This window comes from Panthera uncia, assembly GCF_023721935.1.
Source record: "Panthera uncia isolate 11264 chromosome A1 unlocalized genomic scaffold, Puncia_PCG_1.0 HiC_scaffold_17, whole genome shotgun sequence".
Classification (NCBI taxonomy): Eukaryota; Metazoa; Chordata; class Mammalia; order Carnivora; family Felidae; genus Panthera; species Panthera uncia.
In genome coordinates this window covers 83,167,554-83,191,293 of record NW_026057577.1, presented here as the reverse complement: position 1 = coordinate 83,191,293, position 23,740 = coordinate 83,167,554, and the positions used below count along the sequence as shown (strand labels likewise).

Genomic DNA, 23,740 nt, shown 5'->3' with positions numbered 1-23,740 from the left:
TTGTGTCTCTAAGGGGGAGTAGACAAAGCAGAATGTTCCAGCTGTGTCACATCAAGCATAGTCAGTCATGGTTGGGTTTGGCCTTGTTTTGGGGATGTGCTATAACTTATTTTTTAAATGAATATTTAATTTCTGCTGTGGTTTTTAAAACAGTAGTGTTAAAAACCTTTTAGTAATTAATTGCAATCACCCTATCACAAATATGATGGATGTTAGACAGTTGTTTTCATAACCATTACTTGTTTAGCTTATGGTTTTAATGCCATGGATGAGAATGTTAAACATTTCATTCTGAGAGCAGTTGTATTGTGTCTTTATCTTGTGTGCTGTTGATTCCATATACTTTAAATTCTAAGTCTCTCATGCCTATGATAAATTGGGCTACTGTTTTCTGTTTATGATTGCATACAGTACTCAGAAAGGCTTAATTAAACACAGTTTTGATGAGGAAGAACTAAAATAATATCTCATATTTGAAAATATCATATACAAATAGTATAAGTTACCAAATGCTATCAGTTTTTAAAACCAGTTTTCACTTCTTGCCTCAGAAATGTCAGGGCCTCTTTCTTTGCTTGTTGGTTATTGAAGAACATTGTTTTCTATATACTCTTTTTAAAACAATATTGGATTGTTTGGGATTTATTTAAAAATAAAAATAAAAATGATTGCAAAGTTATTAACACATAGCACCATATAATGTGTATAATAGGAGTTTGGTAAATACTTTTGCTTGATATTTGTGCAACTTACTGTTTTGGTAAAGCTGTAGGAAGGGTGAAAACCTGCTAAGACATTAAGTTACTGGATGTGGTATTGCTCTGTTTTTGAACATGATATATGAGTATGTACTTCATTACTATTATTTTAAAATAGGTCATCTTTTTGTTGTTTGTGTTGGTCTTTTTCTCAATTTTAGAGAACCTAACATTCATTTGTTAGGAAGGAAAAACGTTCACAGTTTTTATAGCTTTCTATTAATTAGCATGTTATTTTGTTGTATGTACAAGAAATGAAATGTTTTGTGAATTGCTTCATGAAAGTCATTTTAGACAAGAACCATATATTTAATTTTATTGTTATTTAATGATCTATTAAAGATTTTATTTTGGAAAATACAGCTCCAGTAAAAACAGTTAAGTTTCATGTGATTATTTGTTTGCTAATACATAGACTGATAGATAGGATACATACATAAAATGCTTTTGCCTTTAAATCACTGGATATGTAAGGTGCATATACTTTTATACTAAAATTACTGTTCCATTTGATTGCTGAAATTCTTTACAGGTTTTGGGATAGATATTTAATATTGCTTTACGATAACATTTTTAATATGACTAAGTGTTATGTGGATACTGGCATATTTTTTTTAATGAATTTGGCATGTTAAGATGTATGGAAATGCTTTCTTATTGTACTTAATTAAGGTGATTAATCTTCAGTGTAACATATCTTAATTTTTATACCAAAATACTTAAGAGTGTTTTCTTTAGCAGATTGCAGGAAAATTATTGTTATCATTAAAAGTGCTCGTTAAAAGTTATGACTAAGGTTTTGGTAGTATGATTGTAACAAATAAATGAATATACATAGGTTTAGTTTTTGGAGAACTAATATGTCAACTTCACATGTTTTTAAAAACTTTTTAATCGAAAATATAATACAGGAAATTAACATTTAGCAACACACCTGTTTCACTTAATACCTGATGGGACTTGATAGAAACATAACTCAGAACTAGAAATTGAGATAATTTGTATGATTGGTAATTATTACTATAAAGAATTTTAAATGTGATGGTTTTGGGGCGCCTGGGTGGCGCAGTCGGTTAAGCGTCCGACTTCAGCCAGGTCACGATCTCGTGGTCCGTGAGTTCGAGCCCCGCGTCAGGCTCTGGGCTGATGGCTCGGAGCCTGGAGCCTGTTTCCGATTCTGTGTCTCCCTCTCTCTCTGCCCCTCCCCCGTTCATGCTCTGTCTCTCTCTGTCCCAAAAATAAATAAAAAACGTTGAAAAAAAAATTAAAAAAAAAATGTGATGGTTTTAATACATACACAAATTAAGTTTTAAAAACCTAAAATGGAACAATGTATATTGGCTCCATATCACAAGTGGTATTTTGTGTGATTAGTTGGGTTTACAATAACTTACAAGATTGCTAATAGTTTAATGATTTGGTGTGATTTAGTGATTACTGATCTCTAAAAAATCAATAGTATAATTTCCATTTTGTGTTTATTCTATGGTACCTAATGGTGTGCAGTTATTTAATTCATTTGTTTATTGTATTTACAACATGGCCTTGCTGTTTAAAAATGACTATTTGATAGGCAAGGCTAAACTATATGGAATCTAGTTTGTTTAATAATGAGTGGGCATCATTCAACACGAGAAATCAGTGTTGTCTTCTAAATGTGAAGATGTTTCTCACTTTTTTGTTTTGATATTTTAATGTTAAAAATTTTACAGTTCATATTTAGAGATAGCTATCATTTATATGTATAAACTTTTGAATACCTGCTGTATAAAAGGTTCTACACAATGATGACTAGTGCTTGTGTTGTGAAAGGTAGGATTTTATTAATCATCTATTAAGTGTCTTGTAGGTTTAACTTGTGATCTATGACAGAAGAAATTTGTTGTTACAGGGAGTTATTTCATGAGAAATTAGAGCTTGATTTTGCCTTATAAAAATGGGTTACATTTCTAATACAATTCTAGTACGTGTTGGTAATCTTTTAAAAATGTGTTTCTCTTGTAAGTATTTTAATCATAGTTGATCATCTTTTTTTCTTCTTTAAAGAGTTTAGAGGGTCAGGTAAGCAGGATGGGTTTTACTGAAAGTCTTAATCTTTCCTAAGGGTAGAGTTTCATTGAGTTCATATTACGTCATTTTTCATGAATCATAATACATCCCATTTGGGATAGATCTGTGTGGAACTTATCTTAAAGAGTCTCATTACTGACGACCCTTGTTAAATAGATGTCAAGAGATGGCCTCATCAGCAAGGTGTGTGTGTTTACAGCGCAGCATTGTGGTCAGACATTAGTTATATATTGTGTCCATTTTGGGGCATTTAAAAATGAAGGCTATTTACTTATTGCACTTACTCTATATATCAAAGATAAATGTTTCCTATTATCCATTCTAAAGTATTCTGTAGAGTTACAACATGTTAATTTGTTTTTAAATACCCTCTGTATTTTAAAATATTGGAAGATGTTAGATTTATATCCTAATTGAATTATCAAATGATATACATTAGCAAGCAGAATTTTAATTGTAGTTGAAGAGTCTTTGAGTTTTTATGAGAATGTGGTGCCGAATTAAATATGTTTGATGCTTGGTTGCTTGAAGTGCTTTTCTTTTTTTTTCTTTTTTTTTTTTATTATTTTTTTTGAAGCGTTTTCTTTTTTGACAACTTTCATATTTTTGGAAGAAAATAAAAAGTCTCCTAGTTGTATTATGATTGGAAGAAAAATACTGAGAGAAAACTATTATCAGGTTTGATTAAAATTATGCAAGTTTGGGGTGATATTTAGTGTGCTATTTCACTTTTTTGATATAAGAAAACTATTTTGAAATATAGTACATTTAAAGTTTATTGACTGTAACATTACTAAAATTATATATAACTTTTCACCTCACCATTCAGATGCACAAAAGTTAAATTATAAAGGGGAGAATCTTCATGATCTTACTAAGGTATTTCTGTTTTTAACAACAGATTCAAAATAAGTAAAACCAAAAATAGGTCACTCAAGCACATTTTCTTCTTACTTCTCTAGATCTTATAAGCTCTAGATAGATTCTAAAGAAAATACATTACAATTTTTTTGAATGTATTTTTCTTTTTTGCTTCAATAATAATGTGACCTTACTGATATGCTCTTTTCCTAAGTTTTTATTATTTTTGCTTTCTAATGAGCTGCATTTTTGCAACCTTGTTAGTTGATCAGTTTCAAAAAAAATATTCATCTATCATTCTTAAGTGATTTTTAGAGATAGTTGTCATATTGAACATAATGATGTATTACATGGCACTTATATTTTTCTTCATAAAACTAAATAAAATGGAAAAACTTTTTAAAATAGGAAAATAAGACAATAAATGGTCTTAATATTTCAATGGGTTATAAAATTCACCTATTAAATTGGTGTTATGATACCTGTCCTACCTAGGATGTAAGATTACAGACTAAAACAAGATTAGAGCTTTTAAAGGATTTTATAAGCTATAAGTGTTATATAAATATATTATTACTCCAAATGTTAGGACTCCAGAGATTTTCTTGCCTTATTTTAGAATGATGAAATGAAATAAATGTATTTTATCACTTTTATAAGTAGTAATTTCAGAAACTGAATGTTATTTTTTGCTTTTTTGTGGGGGCTAATATCTAGGTTGTATAGACAGACCATTTAAGTTTCTAATACTATATTAATCTGAATTAAATTTGTAATGTGGAAGAAGAAATACTCAGATTAAAAACAAAATTTAGGATTAAAGTTAATAATATCAATTTGTTATTTGTTAATTATAATATCAAATGTGCCAGTCATTATAGTAGAACATTAAATTATAAATTATTTCCCTTGTGCTATTTTTCTGAATTCACTTATGGGAAATCTTAGCAATTTGCTGTTTCACACCAAATTATAAATTGAATCTTTTTAAACATAGTTTAAAAACTTCTTGACTCTACCATTTCAATACTGGCCGACAGTGTAAAGTTTATGGTTATTTTTAAGAGTATTTTTGAAGTCATAGATTTTTTCTCTTTACCACAGTTCAGGGGAATATATTCAGAAGACTGTAGAAAAATGTTAGTGTTTAAGGTTACTCAGTTACTTATTAAGTATTAGTAGTATTTTAAGGAAAATGTTTTAAATACGGTCTTTTTTTTTTGCTTTCATTTTAGGTGTTTAAATTGTTGTATTTTGAAATAATTTCAAAGTAGAAGTGTTACAAAAATAGTACAAAGAAGTCCTATACCCTTTGCCTAGAATTATTAATTTTTAGCATTTTGCCACCAAATATGGTATTTCCCGTTATCCTCTATTTTGACTGTGAATGCATTTTTCATTATGGTAACTATTCATAGTGCTATGATTTTTGTTTCTAGATCTTTTATTATCAGAACCTTCTTCACATAGTTTTTGTAAAATTTTTATTATAAAGTTACTATATTGGATGTTCAAAAAATAGTTTTAGATATATTTGGGACTGAGGCATTAAATACAGTGTGCAGAATTATAAATGGCGATATGAACCTAAATATTTTACAGAATCTGTTGTGTTCATTTTCTCTGAGGCTGACGAGTGAAACGATAGCTCTTATCTTAGTAGTGGGTAGAGGAATAATGGAAATATAGTAATATATAAATATAAACAATTGAAGATAATTACCAAACTCAATACTAGACTGTTTCATCCTTCTTTTGCTGAGGTCTAACTCTTGCTGAAATGTAAATGAGCTGAATAGTTTAGTATAGCTACTAAGGTTATATTTTGCAGTTGTTAGCTTGCTATAAATGAATGACAGAACTAGGTCTGTCTGTTTTAATTCCTTCCTCACTAACACAGTGATGTATTTCCATGTAGCAAAAGGTAGAGTTAGCATTAAATGGCCTTAAGCTTCTGCTTTTTGAAGATACATGGCCCATTGTTTTCACATTGAAATATTTGCTTTCAAAGCATGTTTATCCAGTCTGGGTGCGCAAGTTTGGAAGTAAATGTAGGTGTTTGGTAGGGCTTATTCCAGAAGAATTGTGATCCCAGTTACTTACCTGAATAGAATGGCTTATATATACATTGGTGGTGTTAGAAGAATTATTATCAGGTAGCAAGTTGGGAGAGGTGAATTCTTCTTTCTAACACCTTGCAATTGTCTAATTTATGCACCATTTGAAAACAAAATTCTCCTGTCTATTCAGTGGGTAAGAAGTGAAGAAGAACTGAAAGTGGAAGTTGGAAGGACAAATAAAGTAGCATGAGCATTGGATAGTTGTTGAATCTTTAGCAACTGAGATTTGGCTGTATGTAAATGTTCACTTCCACTTAAAAATATGACAGAAACAATCAGTTGGAGTTTGTTAAGTGATTCAATTTAAATTCAGTTGTATTTCATACAAGTAATTTTGGTCTGACCTGAAAACAGGAAATCGATGACTGCCATTAGCTTATTATGGCGGAATGAGGGAAGAGTATGCTGTAACTACTGGTATGACTAGGCACTAACTTTGAAATTGTCAGTATTGGGCATTTTAATTAGAAGGTCCTGAAAAAAGAATATATATTTGTGAATGTTATATAGAATAACATATATTTGTGTTTCCTCAGAATAGTGAAAAATTTACATACTTGTATTTTTAAGGATAGAAATGATTTTGCTCCATTAAAGTACTTTTTAAGTAACAAATTCAGGATTAGAATAGCAGGCTTATTTTCCTTAAGTTTTACAGGGCTCTTCAACTGAAACTTAGGTTTATAAAAGTTAGGGGTTTTTGCTCACACTTTGGCATTTGTGCAGTGTCGTAACATGTGTGACTGCTTAAATAGAAGATACGTGTGAAATTACTCTCATCCCACTGTTGGGTTGCCTCCCAGCAATGGCTTGTACTGCTATAATCAGGCAATCTGCTACTCAGGATATTTAAGTTTAGAAAAAGGAGATTCTATTTTTTTTTTTTTAAATAGGAATGAGGGAACTTGCTTTTCTACATGGAAAGGTTGCCATACTAGCTATGGTTGCATCAGAAGTAGAGGTAGTTCATGACCTACAAATGAGCAGTTTCCAGCATTGAATTTTTAAAGATGTGCTTTTTTTTAAGGAGTTGAGTGAAACTAGGAACACCTTTTCCTAGGAGTGTTTTATGTAATGTGTTTCTAAGCTAGTCTACGTAGCATTTCCTATGAACTATAATACTGCTGCGATTATGAGGCCTAGCTGCTTTTGATAAGAATATTTCTATAGAAAAATATCTTCAGAGCACTAGGTTAGGAGATTCAGAGGACACATTTCTGTCTTTTCATGATGACTCCAAAGACCTGGACAGGAACTTCAGCAGTGAGCTAGCTGGGGGCACAGAAGTAGGTGTTGGAATCTGGGGAACAGGTTTTTTACTTTGGAAACTAAAGGGTCTGACTAGAATTCTTCCATTGAAAATACCTAGAACACACTCATTATTTCTGGCATTGGGCCTTCATCTCTTCTTTTCTTAGGTTCATTACTAGCCTCTTGTTATCATCCACTCTTTTTGTAACTAGGATTTTTTTTTCCCTTTCTTCAACTAAGACACAAAATAGTGTTAGTATTCCCTTCTCTTTTCCTATCATCAGAGCAAGTCTTCTATCTTTTTGAGGTTTTCTAAGAGTTTATACAAATAACAGAGATTTGGAGAAGGAATAAAAAACACTTAGGGAAAGCTCAGTCCAAGGACAGATAGCAGTGGTGGATATTTGGGGATTCAGAAACCAAAAGTCATTTTCTGTATAGACTTCATTGTTGCATCTCCAAGGGAGATCATGAAAAGAATTAGTGTTAAAAATGTATGTGAAGGAAGGGTAGGTAGGTTAACTTTTTTGCAATGGGGAACTGAAAGTAGAATGCGATCATTTCAGTGGTGCTTACCTTTCCCTTATTTCCATTTCCTCTTTAGTCCCAAATTTAATTTGTGTTGACCTGGTCCTGACTTGTTCCCTACTTGAAGCCAGAATGGTGATGGCTGGAGTTCTCTGAAGAAGTTTGCCGACAGTTTGGCTAGGAGAGGAAAGGAGATTAAATCTCTACAGGCAGCAGCAGATAGTGAAGGAAAATTATCCGTGGATTTTCAGTCTTGGGCCATGTAGGACATGTGTAAGTAGGTGATGCTTGCAAGTCACATACTGCTTTTTGTTTAAAGCAAAAGAAGCCTATGTTCCACACTTTGATGTTAAATAATGATGTAATGGTTATTTAATAGGGCAGTGGTAGAGGGCCCTGCAAGAAAATTAAGTAAGTATCCTAACATACATAATTTATTGATTCTTCAGTAGATATAGCTCTAAATTGGTTTTTTTTTTTTTTGAGACAATTTAAAAAAATACCTTAAGAGTTCTAAGGGAATTTTTTTTAATGTAAGAAACTTGCTAAAGTTTCAAATGATACACGTTGCAACCATAGTTAGGTTATTTATTGAAGCTACACAGTTTAAATGGGCAATTTCTGACGTAATTAAACATTGTGGGATATAGATAGTCTTAGAGGATTATTAAATGAAAACAGGGTGGGTAAATTTGGAGTAGAGGATTTTTTCAAAAAATGATTTCTTAGAGTAAAACAGTTTTTAAGTTTGGTAATAGGGAGCTACTTGGGTAGAAAAGGAATAGTTCATATATTATGGGTCAGGGTAAATGAATAGTGTGGAAAGTGCTTTTTTCTTAACCTCACTGTCCTTTTGCAGCTACTGGAAATGGTAGTCCACTCACAAATTTTACCTGTTTTGTGAGACCTTGCAGTTTTAAAACTGTGATCTTCTATAGGATATCCTGTTTCAGAACATCCTGGTGATGGTTAGGAAGGCCTGAATAATTCTCAATTATTTAAAAGTAGCTGTTAATGCACAGAAATTCACCTGCCCTGAAAGACCTTAAATATTTAATTTATAGAATGATACTTTGCATTTGATAGAAATTTTAAATTTTAGAAAAACTTTTTAGTGATTTTTAGCTGTCAGACTTACCCTAAATAGAATAGTTTTCATTTGAATTATTAGATATGGAGTATTATTTTAAACATAAACAGATGAGAAGAGGTAGAGAATCCTTTTATTTCTTTATTTTGCTTTTTAAAATTACAAAATCAGTACATCGTCATTAAGGAAAGCTTGAAAAACACAAAGCCAAAATGGCAGAAATCACAAATTACCCAGAACCCAAAGACAAATCAATCACTGTTTATACCTGAATGAATATTGTCAGGATTTTTCTATGTAAATATAATTTGTATTTTCCAAAAAATGTTAGGTTTTATATATGACTTCACTAATTAATATATTTTAAACATTATCCTATAACAAGAAGTAATTTGGGAGAACATCTACAGAAGAGTTTACACCATAGACTAGATAACTAAAGGTCACTCATTTAAATTTAAACCTTTTCAACCTTTCTAAAATACTTTGTTAAAGAGAATATATTAAGATAGACTTTCTGGTTGATTCAGGGTTATCACTATAACTATCAATACGTATAGGAGTACTTGACTTGATAGTCAGTGGCCCCAGACCATTATTTTTTAGGTTTCATGATGGATACCTAAAAACAATGTGTTCAGTACAAAAGAGAGGGATAGTGTAATAACCAATAAATGACAGTGATTGAAGTAGACATAATCATGACAGTGAATTAATATATTTAATGGCATGGAACAATTACTAGTGTCAGTACTTTGGGTTTTTTGTATACCAACTAGTGATAATGAGAGAAGAGAGAGAGTATGAAGGTTCAAGTTCTCTTTTATGTAAGACTTTCAAATTGCACATAACTTAAAATACTATGATTCAACACTCTATGGACATCATGATGGAAAAATGGCAGCCTTATTCTTTATACTGAGAATGATAAAGTACTTGACAGACCCACAGTGAAAGGCCCCTTTACTTAAAAGAAGTAAGAGTCTGGCTAGATAACTTGCTCCAAGGTAAATAATAATACTTAACATGTGAATCCAGCACTCTGTGATATACTTTACCTATTTTAACTAGATTAATTCTCATACCATCTCTATGAGGTAGGTAATATTATGTCCATTTTTCATATGAGGAGACTTGAAGCACAGAGAAATGAAAGCTAGTAAGTTTCAGGGCCAAACTTAGAATCTGGACACTATCTCATTAAAATCCATGTGCTTAACCACTACTTTGTGCTGCCTCTGTTACAGCAAATAAGGCCTAATGTTGTTTTAGGCATAAAAGTAGTAAAAATTCCTTTTGGAGACCTGTATCCTTTAGTAATTTATATTAAATGTATAACCACTATTGTGTCCTTCTCATTCATTTCAGAGCATTACAAAATTAAATCTATAGGCCTACTTGAGGCACTGGGAAGTATATTTTCCCTATATCTAAATGCTCGTAGGATAATAACAATAATAAATATACTTACATGTTTTTCAAGAAAATGTATAAAAATTTACCCCCAAAGTAAAAAGATCCTTTAAAAATATACAAATTCATGTATCTCCATTAATGTAGACAATTACGAATAAGATTTAAAAATTCCAGTGTAATGGCCCTTAGATATCAGAGTCTGCTCTGAGTACTACAGTGGTACTTTTAGATCAGTTTTACTTTGCTAGTAAAGGCTCAAGCAGTAGGTTTGGATATAAATGTAGTAGATCCAAACTGTCAGGTTTGGTGGTTGTTGTTGTTGTTGTTGTTGTTGTTGTTTTAAATAGGAATGGAAGTGAGCAGATGTATTAAACAGTAAAGGTCAATATTTTTTTTTGAGTTTATTTATTTATTTTGAAAGAGAGAGAGTTGAAGGGGCAGAGAGAGGCAGAGAGAGACAATACCAAGCAAGCGCCATACTATCAGTATGGAGCCTGATGCGTGGTTTGAGCTCACGAACTGCAAGATCATGACCTGAGCTGAAATAAAGTGTCAGATGCTCAACTCACTGAACCACCCAGGTGTACCAAGATCAATATTGTTTTGAGAAACTTTAGTTTCAGAACTAGATAGGTAAATGTATGGATGTTTCTTTCTGTGGAGATGGCTCAAAACTGTTGGAAAAGGACCCTTAGCAACTGCTTGAGTATTGACTCTAACTACCTCCTGTAAACGGAGACTGCTAAATAATTCTTAGTCTTATTCTCTTTCTGTATAAACCTTTATTTTCAGTTCAAACTGAGTAATGCTCAAAGCTCAGTTGTACTGAACTCATAATCTTATCTATCTCTTTGAATCTATTTTTCTTTTGAGTTCTTGTTCTTGGGTGAAATCCTTCAATGTTTGTTTCCGTAGAGATTCCACATTCCTTAGAATGGTTAGCAGTATCCCTCTTGGCTTGACTTCCACTTAGCAAATCTTGCTCCTACTATGCCCTTACAAACCTACCGTGCCTTAGCTGAATTCACATGTAGTTTTCTGGACATGATGTTCACACTTACTTTCCTGCTCAAATTTCTCTTTCCCCTCTTTTCCATCAGGCTCATCTTTTAAGACTTGTTGGTTTATGACAGCTTTATCAGGTAGGTATTCTTATCTCTACATTTTTCATATGAGGAAATTAAAGCTTAGAAAGTTTATCTTTCTCAAGAACTGATCAAATTCCTGTCTTAGAAATTAGAAATTGGGAAAATGAATCCATTCCTCATAGAAAAATTTTATTGTAGACATACAGTAGAGAATCAGTTCCTAATGGAAAAACTTTATTTTTATTTTATCATAGAGCAAGATCAGGAAGAGATCTCCCTCCACACAGGGGAAGGAAATTGTTTTTTTTTTTTTTATTATGTATGAGGCTGAGATTGAAGGTGATGGAAAGGAAATAATTGAATATGAGGGGTCGAAACACCATGTGAGGAGAGAGGGTAAGGGCTCTCTTGGTGGCTAGGTCTTTTCATTCTTGTGTTGATAACTGTAAGAGACTTCCTTTCTCTGGAGTTCATTTGAATTGATTTTTGGTTCTTTGTGACCTAAAGGTCCAAATTAAAGCAGACCTGTATATTTGCATATATTTGCTAGCTTAGTTTCAGTTAAGTAGAGGAAATCTTGACTGAAAAGTGATTATATTCCAGAAGTGTATTTATGAATTTGATTGGAATCTAGAAAATGGTTTCTCATGAAAACAATTATAAGTGATAATTATATTCTTTAGTTAGTTCATATAGGTTATATCAGGTTGAACTACTCTATATTATTATGTAATAAAAATAGATAACACTATTGAAATATGTTTATTAAAGTAAAGTCAGTGATTCAAATGAAGACTAAAATAGTTTTTCTCAAATGCTGGTACCTGAAGAAAAGCAGATTTAATTAAAGAAGCATAGGGTAGTAGATATAAATTTACATGACAGTTTTGGCTGCTTCATATTTATTTAAAACAACTGTATTGAAGGTGTTTAGTATCCATGACAGATAATTTGTGTTTAAAACTCTAATGAAATGAGAAAGGATGGAGATATATTTCTTTGGTCTGTGAAAGATAGAGGGAAAGGAACATGATACATGATCCCTACCTCCTATGTTAAAAGCATTATTTGTGGGCACTAAATTTCTGTTCATTGGTTCTCAAACTCTTCGGTCTATGGACCACTTTATACTTTTAAAAGTTATTCAGGACACCAATGAGTTTTTGTTTATGTTGTTATGTCTATTGATATTTTTTGTACTTGAAATTAAAAAAAATATTGAATATAGAAACATACATTCCATTAGTCATCAGAGTGATTATGTTATCACAAGGTCATATAGTGTCTGAGAAACTCCACTGTATACTCAGAAAATGAGAGTAGAAAAGGCATTTAACCTGTTAGCCATATTATTAAAATAGTTTTGACTTTATAGCTATCCTGATCAGGTCCTGAGTGAGAAACCCTGGATCAAACTTTGAAGACTGCTCCTGTAGTTATAGTAATTCTGTTTTGAAACTCTTTATTTTAAATGGGAGAAGACTTTAGTCTTCTAAAGTTGATGCAAGAAATAAACTGTTTTCAGAATGTGTATATTTTATGTTGAGCAAACTCATCACTCTTAAATTCAGTTATTTTACATAATGAAAGAAAACAATTTGAGTTGACTTTGTATTTAGTTTTAGATTGGAAGACCAAAATATGAAGAAAAAAAAAGATGGATAGTGTTGATTGTAGGTGTGTGTGTGTGTGTGTGTGTGTGTGTGTTGGGGAGAAGTGTTTTGGTCAAATGGAATTGAGCTGGTACTGGAAATGTGATCTCTGTGGCTCATCTAATGGTGGTCATTTTGCTCTGTTTTTAGCCATACATTGTGGTTCACTATATGGCTGTTACTTGAGTCCTATACCAGGTAATTTAGAGACCACAGTTAGTAAAGGGAGTATATTTTCAAGCATTCTTATATATGAAAGAATCTCATAATCTTTCTGAGCCTTAGGAAGGATGTTTATATTACGACTTAAGCACTTTTGTGTTGTTACTAACACTAGCTGGATTTGAACCAGGGACTTTAATGTAATGGTGAAGCTGTACAATTTGGTGTACAACTGTTTTTAAAAAAAAGAAAAATTTTTAACATTTATTCATTTTGAAAGGCAGAGAGAGACAAAGCGCAAATGGGTGAGGGGCAGAGAGAGAGGGAGACACAGAAACAGAAGCAGGCTCCAGGCTCTGAGCTATCAGCACAGAACCCAACGCAGGGCTCGAACTCTCAGACCGTGAGATCATGACCTGAGCTGAAACCGACTGAGCCACCCAGACACCCCTACAACTGTTTTTTTTAAAAAGTCGGTAGTATTTGCCCCTTATGTATTAGGTACTCTATTTAGTAAGTGCATGCAAATCACCTTTTTTTTTTCCCCTTTACATTGAGTTACATGTTAACTTAATTGTAACATTTTTGGCTGAGAGGAATTCTGTGCCTTCCTTTTAAGTAATCTGCACCCCATCTGGGGCTTGAACTATGACCCTGGTTTCAGGAGTCACATGCTCTACTGATTGAGCCAGCCAGGCATCTCAATTCTGTGGCTTTTTAATAAAATAAACAAAATTATTTTGAACTATGAATTATCACCAGTTTTTCATTCAGCATAGGTTTTTCTTAAAAAAAAAAAAAAAGAACAAATTATATCTACATATGAATTCCATAGAGTACATTGCAAAAAAACTTAGTGTGTATGTGTATATGTATAAGGGCCATATGCCAATGTCTGTGAAACACTTTGAATTAAAATATCCCACAAATTACAAACATACTATTCCTTAAAATATTTAAATATAGTAAATATCACTTAAATTGAAATACTGCATATATTTCCTAAATGGTTCAATTAGGTTTAGGCGTTTTGATGAGGAAAATTATTATCTTAATTATAGTTGCTTCTTTAGAAGAAAGTTTTCAGGTTTTGTGTGTAGAATTACGTTTTCTAAGTATCTTAATTTTTCAATGCCTCTCTGAGGCCTAGGCAATGATGAGCTAACTCACTTTTTTAAAAGGGCTAATTTGGAAGTGATTATTTCTTCAGGCTAAAGATTTGTTTGGAGAGTCTTGTAACAACTTAACTGAGTAGAGTCAGGAAGCAATCTGGATTTCTAACTTTCTTTTTGAGACTCTGTTTGAAGTAATTATTCCAAAAACAAAGATGAACCCTCCGCTCACTTTTTTTAGGGAAATTACTCAATGACATTGTATTGATATAATTCATTTTTGAAGTATTTTTGACTAGTGATGACTTTATATTCATTTAGGAGTAATCATTAGACTATCTTTGTCTATTTTAGTGTAAACTTTTGTTTTTCCTTGGATGTGTCAATTTAGTTACATTGATGACATCTGTATTTTCAGCTAAATTAGCCTTGACCAACTGCTTTATTGATTGGTCCAAATTTGTGGCATGTTTTTCAGAAAGACTTATGATGGGTTGGCGCACAGAAATGTCATATTTCAATCACGACATGAGAAATGGTTGGATTGCCTGTTCTACTAGGAGGTATTCTTAAAATTAGTTATCCTGTTATATCAATACTTATATCTCCCATTAAGAATGAGAAATATTTAGATTTTGTTATTACCAGTTTATTTATAAATTCATAGAAATTATCATTCGAGGAATTAATGTGCCAAACTTCTTTGGATTCTGAATTTTTTACTCTTCTTCTAAATAGGAAAATATGTCTCTGAGTAAATAATAACCTACTCTGTTGATACTGATAACTTATAGTTGATATAATTGACTATAACTGATAACTCCATTTATGCTGATAACTGTAATTTTCCAGGAATAATGAAGCTTTATCACTTAGCATCGATGCAAGAATAAGTTATTATTTCTCCAGCTTTTAATTTTTTTTCTTAAGACTAGATCTACAGAATTACAAATAAAAACAAAAATATAAAACTTACCTCAATTAAATTTCCATTATATAAAGATAGTAGTTAACATAGTATTTAAATCTTTGTCCATGAGAAATGTGACTTCAAGTGCTGTGTAAGAAAGATGTCAGAATCTTGCAGCATAGGTAAACTGTAGTAACTGTGTGCTAAAAGAAATGTAGTAAAATTACTGCCTTAAAATTGTTTTGTAATTCAGATGGTGCCAGCAGTTCTTCATGAAAAGGTGACTTGTTTTAAAAATTCCATTTACTAATATGCATTTTAAAGCTTTTAAACTCATTTTAGGTTTTTATCACTTAATTTATCTATATAAATATGTGCCTCCTCCATTTTGAGCGTAGTTGATAGAAAACCGAGCAACAAAATAAAGCCAAAGGTCTCAGAATTAACAAGTGGTAGAAATAACAACCCAGAGATCCTTGAGTTTTATTTGTACTGTTTCTTACATTCAGTAGACAAAAATGCAGTGAAAAGGTATAATTAAAATGCTACAGTGGTTACTTTATGAATCAGTTTCATTTCATAGAAAAAAACCTTTAGTAGGTATGTTGCTTTTTATTATGTTTATGTATACATATACTTTACTACAGTCTATAATCTAATTATAGACCATATTTTAAGCTATTATTTTAAACTATAAACATATTTAAACATACATATATTCTTTGATATACATTTTATTTTCCTAACTGTGATCTTTAATTATAAATCATTTTGAGTCAACAATATTTTGGAACTAGCAGAATTCTACCCTTATATATATAAAACAATTCCATGTAGGCCTTCATTATATAAATTCTAGGTAATAAAAATGTAGCCAGAAATACACATCTTTATTTTTTTCTTTTGTCTTTGTTGCTTTGTGTGTGTGTGTGTGTGTGTGTGTGTGTAAAAGAAGCTAAGTGACTTATTTCATACTAATGAATAATTTTTAGGTCTAGGAGCTGCCCTCTAGGTTTTCTCAAATTGCTACCATAGCAAAATAAAACTAAGTAAAACTCCATAGAATGAATACATCTTTTCTGTATATAGAACATTGTTAAACATATTTACTTTACAGTAAAAATCTCCATATGGAGATAATTAAGTAATATAAAAGAATCGGGTCTTTTATAGCCATTAATTTTTAACAACTGCCCTATAATACAGTAGGTAATTTGGTCTGCACATTTAATTAAAACCATTATCTTTCTTTTTGGACACATTTATTGTACAATTCCAAAAGTTGTACATGAAAAAAATTGTGAATCTATTTGTCTCTAAATTAGGCCACTTTGAACAAGTAGGGGAAAGAGAGTGTGTCTCTGTGTAAAGAATTATTCATTTTAGATTTTTGAATAGTAAAGTGTATATTAAATTAGTTATGTCACTAAAATTTCTTGAGCCAGAGGTATAAAAATGAAACCATGTACTCTAATCATTAGCAGAACCAGTGATTAGTTTAAAACATTTTTTGAAAATTTCAAATGAGAGTCTGAAATGTAACCATTTATTTCTGGCTTTAGAAACTATAGATTGTACAGACTTGGAACTGTAATCAAAATTCCCTGTGAGAATGGACACATTACTTTTGAGCTCTAAGAAATTCATTTTCTGAAACCTTTAAGTTTAGGGTCTAAATTTGCACATTTAGGTTCATTTACCCATCATTTTAGATGTTCTGGGAAGAAATATCTAATGATTTTTCCATGACATCTACCCTTTTTTTCAGATTCTCGACTGACATTTTATCGTGTTATTGTGTTCCACGCTATTTAGTTCCTTCTGGAGCCTTCCGAATTTCACATGCACTACTTTCATCAGCTTCTGCAGAGTGGATAACTTACCTAGGGACCCAGGTCTTGCTGGACAAGCAGGCAATTGTGAACAGGGACAGACTGGCCTTTTTTTTTTTTTTTTTGACTTAAATTTTTATATTTTTTGCGTTTTAAAGTATAGATACTCATTTTGGCAATTTATTGAAAAGTAAAGCCAGTGAGTTTTCTGTAGGAAATACATATCTTTATCTGAAGTGGAAAGATTGTGTAGAAGTGAGCCTAACTACCTGCTGGCTTTTCTTTCCATATTCAGTAACTTTTACATTGTAACTGAAACATTTTTCTGTCTCTAAACTAAGTATATCTTTGTTTTCTGGTACATATTTCTGTAATGTAAACATGCTTGTGTAGATATGAAGAAAACAATGAGAAGCTGTTCTGTATGCACAAAATATGGTGTCTTGTGAGGGTTTACTAAGGAGTAGAAGGGAGGGATTTATTTGAGGAGCTTTAAACTAGTTGCAAACTGGGAATTTATCTTGTATATCATAAAGGTATAATTCTGCCATCAGTTTAAAAGAAAAACAAGATTTTGGTAGACTCTTGACTAAATGACTTTAACAATGTTAGAGAATTCTAAAAACTGGTATAAATCAGACTGCTGTAGAATAGCAGCAAAAAATTGGGGCTACTTTTTCGATGTGTACTCATTATAATTAGGTGTCTCTATTGGCAGTTAGGTAACAAGAAAATTTGATATGTTGTATTGTAATGAAATAATGGCACTTTATAAAACTGAAAGTTAATTTTAAATATTGTTTAGCTCAGCCAGCCAGAATTTTGATGTGGATGTGGAAGAGTCACCTTATAAAGTGCAAGAATAAATATATATATTTTTAAATGTTAAAGTATGAAGTTTAAATTTTTTTGCTGCTTTTTGAAAATATGTAAGAACTAAATTAGGTTTTTGATTAATGGCTAGTTAATAACAGGGAATAAATAAGCGTGATTCTAAAAATCAAATAGAATGAATTAAGAATTGTTAAGACTTATGACGCTTTAAAATTCTGTATGAGAAAATAGTGTATTATCAAGGGATGAATTGTGTTTTGTGTTGATCGGGAGCTTTGCTATTTTTAAAATTTTATTTCTATTTTCTGCAATTATAACATTATTTCCCATCTCTCAGACTGAATTTGAACTGATTTCTTCTTAACACCATTAAGCAACTTAGTAATCAGTGGCATTTAATTTTTGTAAAGCAAAACTTAGGGCTTTGGGTGCTTCCAATAAAACTAAAAAGCCATTGAAATTGTTTTGTTTGGATTTAGTTTAAATCTGTGTCTATCCTGCTTTATAGCTCTCCCTTTGACTAATAGATTAGCAGTGCCTTTTTCTGTGCACAGGTTTTATGCAAAAAAGTAAATTTTCTTAAAGTCTTCTATCCTTCTTTTTGACATTCAGTAGCCAAATACTTTTTGCCTTATCTTTACATTAAATAGCAAGAACAGTGTAGCTTGAATAGATTAAAGATTATTGTGTTGGAGTATTTTTTATCATATATAATGCTATTAGGTTTTGCAGAATTTCTGTAGTACTCTGTTTCTCCCATTAGAAGAAGAAAGAATTAGTTGTATAATAGATAAATTTAAAATTGTATAATAGAAGCCCTAATTGGGTATTTGTGGAAATGCAAGACTGAAATTGTTTTATCATTCTTCTGGTAAGAAGTAAAAGCATTGCTTTTGGTGAGAATGGCACTTAGAGTTAGAATTCAGCCAGACAATTGGGGCTTCAACTGTTTTTACGAATAAAGAGTATAATGGCCTATAGAAACCTAAATTTTCAGAAATATACTGATTTCTGGCTTAGCTGAATTTCTTAGTTTTGTTTGTTTGTTTGTTTTTGTTTTTAAAGCTATCTTTCCAGCAAAGGATAGAATGTTAAATACTTAGAATTCTGAAGCATGATTTGGTATAAAATGACCTAAAATTATTTTTTAATTTGGTTAATTTTTTAAAGTATATTTCTGAGTTGCTTAACACTTTTTTTTGCAGTATTCAGTGTTAATTTTGAAAAGAAATGTTTCAGCAAAATTTTAAAACTGTTTTAGCACTCTTCTGTAGATGAATGGGCGGTCAGTGTCAGTCTTAAAATTCTTTTGCAAGATAACCAAAATTATTTTTCTCTGTGCAATAGAAACAGTTAAAATAATGTTTATGCACTGGGTTTTCTCCTGATGTTTGAGTTTTTAAAATTGCCACATAGTCTGAAAATGATTTCATTGTGCTGGAAATGCTTTGGGGAAGATTTATTTTCTTTGTAAGTGGAAATTGAGCACCACCTGTTGGTCAAACATATGTATTTTCATTTGTGATTTCAGCAAAAATATTTTGTTGTTAAGTAATTACATTTCTTAACAACAGAGGTCTTATATAATTCTGTCGCAGTATAGATTTATGTCTAAAAACTGTATTTCATAAAGTTCACCCGAATGCCTTTATTATTACAGATTATAAAATGATCCACTTTTATCGTCTTTACTGTATAAGTAAGTTTTCCTAACTTTATTGCTATATTCTGCTGAATTATATGTTACCCTCTTAAGGAAGTGGATGGTCTTAACCCTCTGTGTACCTATTAAGTTATTAAAAGAAATAATTATTTTATTTGCCTTATGTGGAAACTACCAAATTGAGGAAGGACAGTTTGACGTTTCCTATGTTATCTATGCATTAGCTGAATGCTGCTGGATTTAATGTCTTAGAAAAAGAAATCCTTTTCTATTTGTTTTTCTTTCTTAGTAACAGTTTGAAGTAAAAAGAAAGTAAGAATTCTTACACTAGAAAAAGCAATTACTGTTTTTATTGCAGCTTTTAAAATAATTTTACACTGTCATGTTGAATGTTTTATTTTGCTTGAAATGCATACTTATAACTCAAGTAGACATTAATAAAGCAAATTACTAATTTTAAAATGTTAATTTTAATAATTGATATGAATACGAATGTTAATAAAACTACTCAGAGCAAAGCAAAAAAGGTCTGAAGTGACATTTGATACTCTCAGAGATGTGAAAACTATATTTTCATTAAGACTAGTTGCAGAAGGCAACTGTGGTACTTCTTTCAGTACTGACATCAAAGTGAGTGCTACAGCTGTATCAAAGTCTTAACCCCTCATACATTAATAATGTACAGTAAATAAATCAGTCCTTTTGGGTTTTAGGGAGGTTGATCTTTTTATTTTAGGTTATACTTTCCAAGAAGAAATTCCATGCTTAGTGTTAGATGTATTTTTGCCAAGAAAACAGTATAAATACAGCCAAAAGAAATGTTTAAGAAATTTACGTTGGTATTTTATATATCATAACTGAAAGTAACTGACTTTTTATATAAACATTAAGACTAGTAGTGTCAGCTATATTAGATTATTTCAAATCATGAATCATACACCAATTCCCCTCAACTCCTGTTGCTTTTTCCTATATCCCTTTAATGTTATCACTTCTTGCTAGTTTTCCAAGCTAGAAACTTCAGAGTCAGTCCTGTCTCATCTTCCCCATCAAACTCAGTTTCTAAGCACTGGCAAAGACTCTTCATTCTCTTCTCCATACTACTGCTCTGCTTCAATCTTCCTCATTCCTCTGACTATTCCAGTAGCTACCTAATTTTATTGTTTTTAATCTCTTTTCTATTTCATCTTATCTTCAATAGCACTGAGACATTTTTTGTTTTTCTACTAAAACACTTGGCTGGTCATATTAAAATTATTCTTTAGATCTCAATTGCCTACTATGCAATCAAATCTAAATTCCTTCAGATGGCATTTTACTGGGACCTTAGAATCAGGTTCCAATCTACTGCCTTGCTTTTTCCTCTTCCCTTTCCCACCCACTGAAACCAAATGTCCTCTCCTTTGTGAACAGTCTTTTGAAGAATTTAATTATACTAATTTGAGCTCTACCAGCAATTGGATCATATTACTAGAAGGTCTTTTATTACTGAAAGAGTTGTTAGTTTATACTGGTATAAATAGTTATGAAGTCCCTGAAACCGGTGACTATGTGGTTTTGTTTGTTTGTTTGTTTGAATTTTGAATTTTAAGTCCCAGGCATAGTCCTTGGCACACAAGAGGCTATAAACTTAAAGAGTTTGTCTACTTTGTCTCCTAGAGCAATTTACTTAATTACTCAGTCCCTAAATGTATTTACATGTGTAATGTGCTTAGAACAGTGCCTGATACATAATAAAGGCTCAATAAATGTTAACATTTACAAAACAAAATAAACCATTTAATATATTCAAAATTGGGGGAAGTACACAAATTTGAAGCAATTATTTAAAGATGTTTTTGTAGTAAAATACCACATTTTAAAGCTAATTTAAAATATTGACTATATGAAAACCATTGTAACTGAGTAATGAATGGTTTAAAGTTTTAGTGAGTTTGCTCTTTAGAGTTTAATAAAATATGTGTACATATACAAATAACTGCTTAGTCTTGTCTTAAAGTTGTCATATTATGTTAAAGTAATATCACTCTAAACTATTTACCAAAATGTTTTTTACAGCTACAGAGAAATATTGTTAAGAAGATAAATAAAAAAATTGACACCTTTTTTTTTTAGGTAGACTTTTAAATTAAAAGATGAAGGCCTAGCATAGGTTCCCCCCACCTCCAAAGTCTGGATTATAGTAATATTAGTAGAAGGTTTTAAAAGACAACTGTGGAATGTTTGAAATAAGTCATTCTATCACAAGGCTTATGGCAGAAATAGACTTCCTTGTGACTTGACAGTCTTAGCTTTACTAGTGTTTTTGGTTGTTTGTTTTTACTTTCTTCCATCCTTAATGACTTGATGAATTTCCTCATCATTTCCAGCCAAGTTCAAAGTAAATATTTCCCTGATTTTCTTTCCATGGTTTTGGAGGGAGGATAGATAGGTACATAAGGAAATGTCAATTTTTTTATAATATATGATGTTATAGTTAAATTTTATTTCTTTAGTTAGAAATCTTTATTTACCATTTGGCATTGGGAGATAAAGGTTAAAAACATCCATTGGGAAATAGGCCTCCGAATCTAGACAGTTCTCCTCAAAAATTCATAAAAGCATTCATAATGAATGAGAATCACTGCGTAATGTTAATATTAGCTTAGATTGTAAACGCAAGGTATTTTTAAGGAGTTTACAACTTCTTGGAATTATAAAAGGTGTTTTTTCAAACAATGGGGTAAAAAGAAATTTGATTTTTTGTGGGGTTGGATCTTATATTTTGTAATCTAGTATCATTAACATATTGCATAACTTTAAAATATCTTGATATGTATCATTTTCTTTCTGTGAATGCTTATGTTGGAAACAAGTATACCTTTGACAGTCTGTGTTTAATATTATTTGTGTCTGCTTTGAATTTTTTTCTTTTTTGATTGACATACATTACTCCTGAGTGAGATGCTTACTGTTGATAATATTCTTAAATAATTTGTGCAGTCTACAATTAATAATTTAACTGCAAATGGCTTTCTGTTGACTCTTTGTATGTTATTTCATCTTATGATTATAAAAGATGCCATAATTTAGTAAATTAATTTATTTGGGGAATTTAATTAAACAATCAAGGATGAATACAGTCTGAAGACTTATAATCTTGAATTTTATTTTATTGCTTAGTAAATCGTATATTATTCCCTAAGAGTTGTGTATTCAGAATAACATAGGGATGTTAAAACTTAGAAGAAACAAATATTTTAAAATTATTTTCTAGGAATAAAATGATACATCTTTCCTTACTTGAAAATACCTTTTAATTATTGATTTAGTTTTCACAGTTTTGTTTAGATCAGAAAGCTTTCAGTATTTCTTAAATGAATAAGCCACTTAACATTAGCGTGAAATATTTCAATTTTATATTTTTATATTCAATATATAACCCATATTAATATGTAGCATTTCACTTTATAATGAAAATTTCTCATTGTAAGATGTAACTGTTATTCCTACCAAGAAATATTTTAATTTTAAAATATCAGTAATGACAATATTTTCAAAATAATAAGCTAATAGAAATACAATGCGTATTCAACAAATACTTCGGTGTCTAATAAACACTATGATTTAAGTTGGGGTATTTCTTTTTTTAAATTTTTTTAAATGTTTATTTATTTTAAAGACAGAGGGAGACAGAGCACGAGCAGGGGAGGGGCAGAGAGAGAGGGAGATGCAGAATCTGAAACAGGCTCCAGGCTCAGAGCTGTCAGCACAGAGCCTGACGCGCGGCTTGAACTCACAAACCGTGAGATCATGACCTGAGCCAAAGTCAGACGCTTAGCCGACTTAGCCACCCAGGCACCCCCTAAGTTGGGATATTTCTTAATGAAATATTATTTAGGAAGAGAAAAACATAATAGAGAATTAAAATGCAGTGTTATACGTGCTATAAGAAGTGGTACAAAAGGAACTTGGAGCAGTGCTTAAGTCTTTTTAAGGATTCAGGGAAGGTTTTTGTGAGATTATTTTGCTTCAGCTCATTTACAAGGAATTGAAGAATATTTCCAGGTGGTATTAGAAAATAAAGAAGGGGTTTGAGGTTGAGGGAGCAGTATGTGCAGAGGTGTGGGGACATTTAGAGAGCAGGGCTTGAAAGAGGGGGCTGTGGACCATGAGGCTGACTAGAGATATATTCTATAAAACTTTTTGGGACGTTATGCTAATAATTTTGGATATTATCCTGGAGGCATTGGTGAGGCATTAAAGAATTTTAACCAGGAGAGGAACATGTACCCATTTACATTTTGAAAGATTATTCTGGTCATACTATGGAGGATGAGGGAAGAAAGGGCAATTTAGGAAATTACTGCAGTACAGGAAAGAGAGTGCCTGAACTAAGTGGCAGCGAGAGTAG

At 31.4% G+C, this 23,740-nt stretch overlaps 1 protein-coding gene and 1 long non-coding RNA gene across 4 annotated transcripts in view; both read left to right on the top strand.

The window, feature by feature from the left end:
• Window positions 1-23,740, top strand: part of FBXL17 (F-box and leucine rich repeat protein 17) — a 500,946-nt gene that overhangs the window by 76,912 nt on the left and 400,294 nt on the right. The gene's annotated exons all lie outside the window — the stretch shown is intronic.
• On the top strand, window positions 2,038-13,811 carry LOC125934958 (uncharacterized). The gene is made up of 2 exons (XR_007461586.1): window positions 2,038-12,784; window positions 12,840-13,811. It is a non-coding gene; the product is annotated as an uncharacterized LOC125934958 (long non-coding RNA).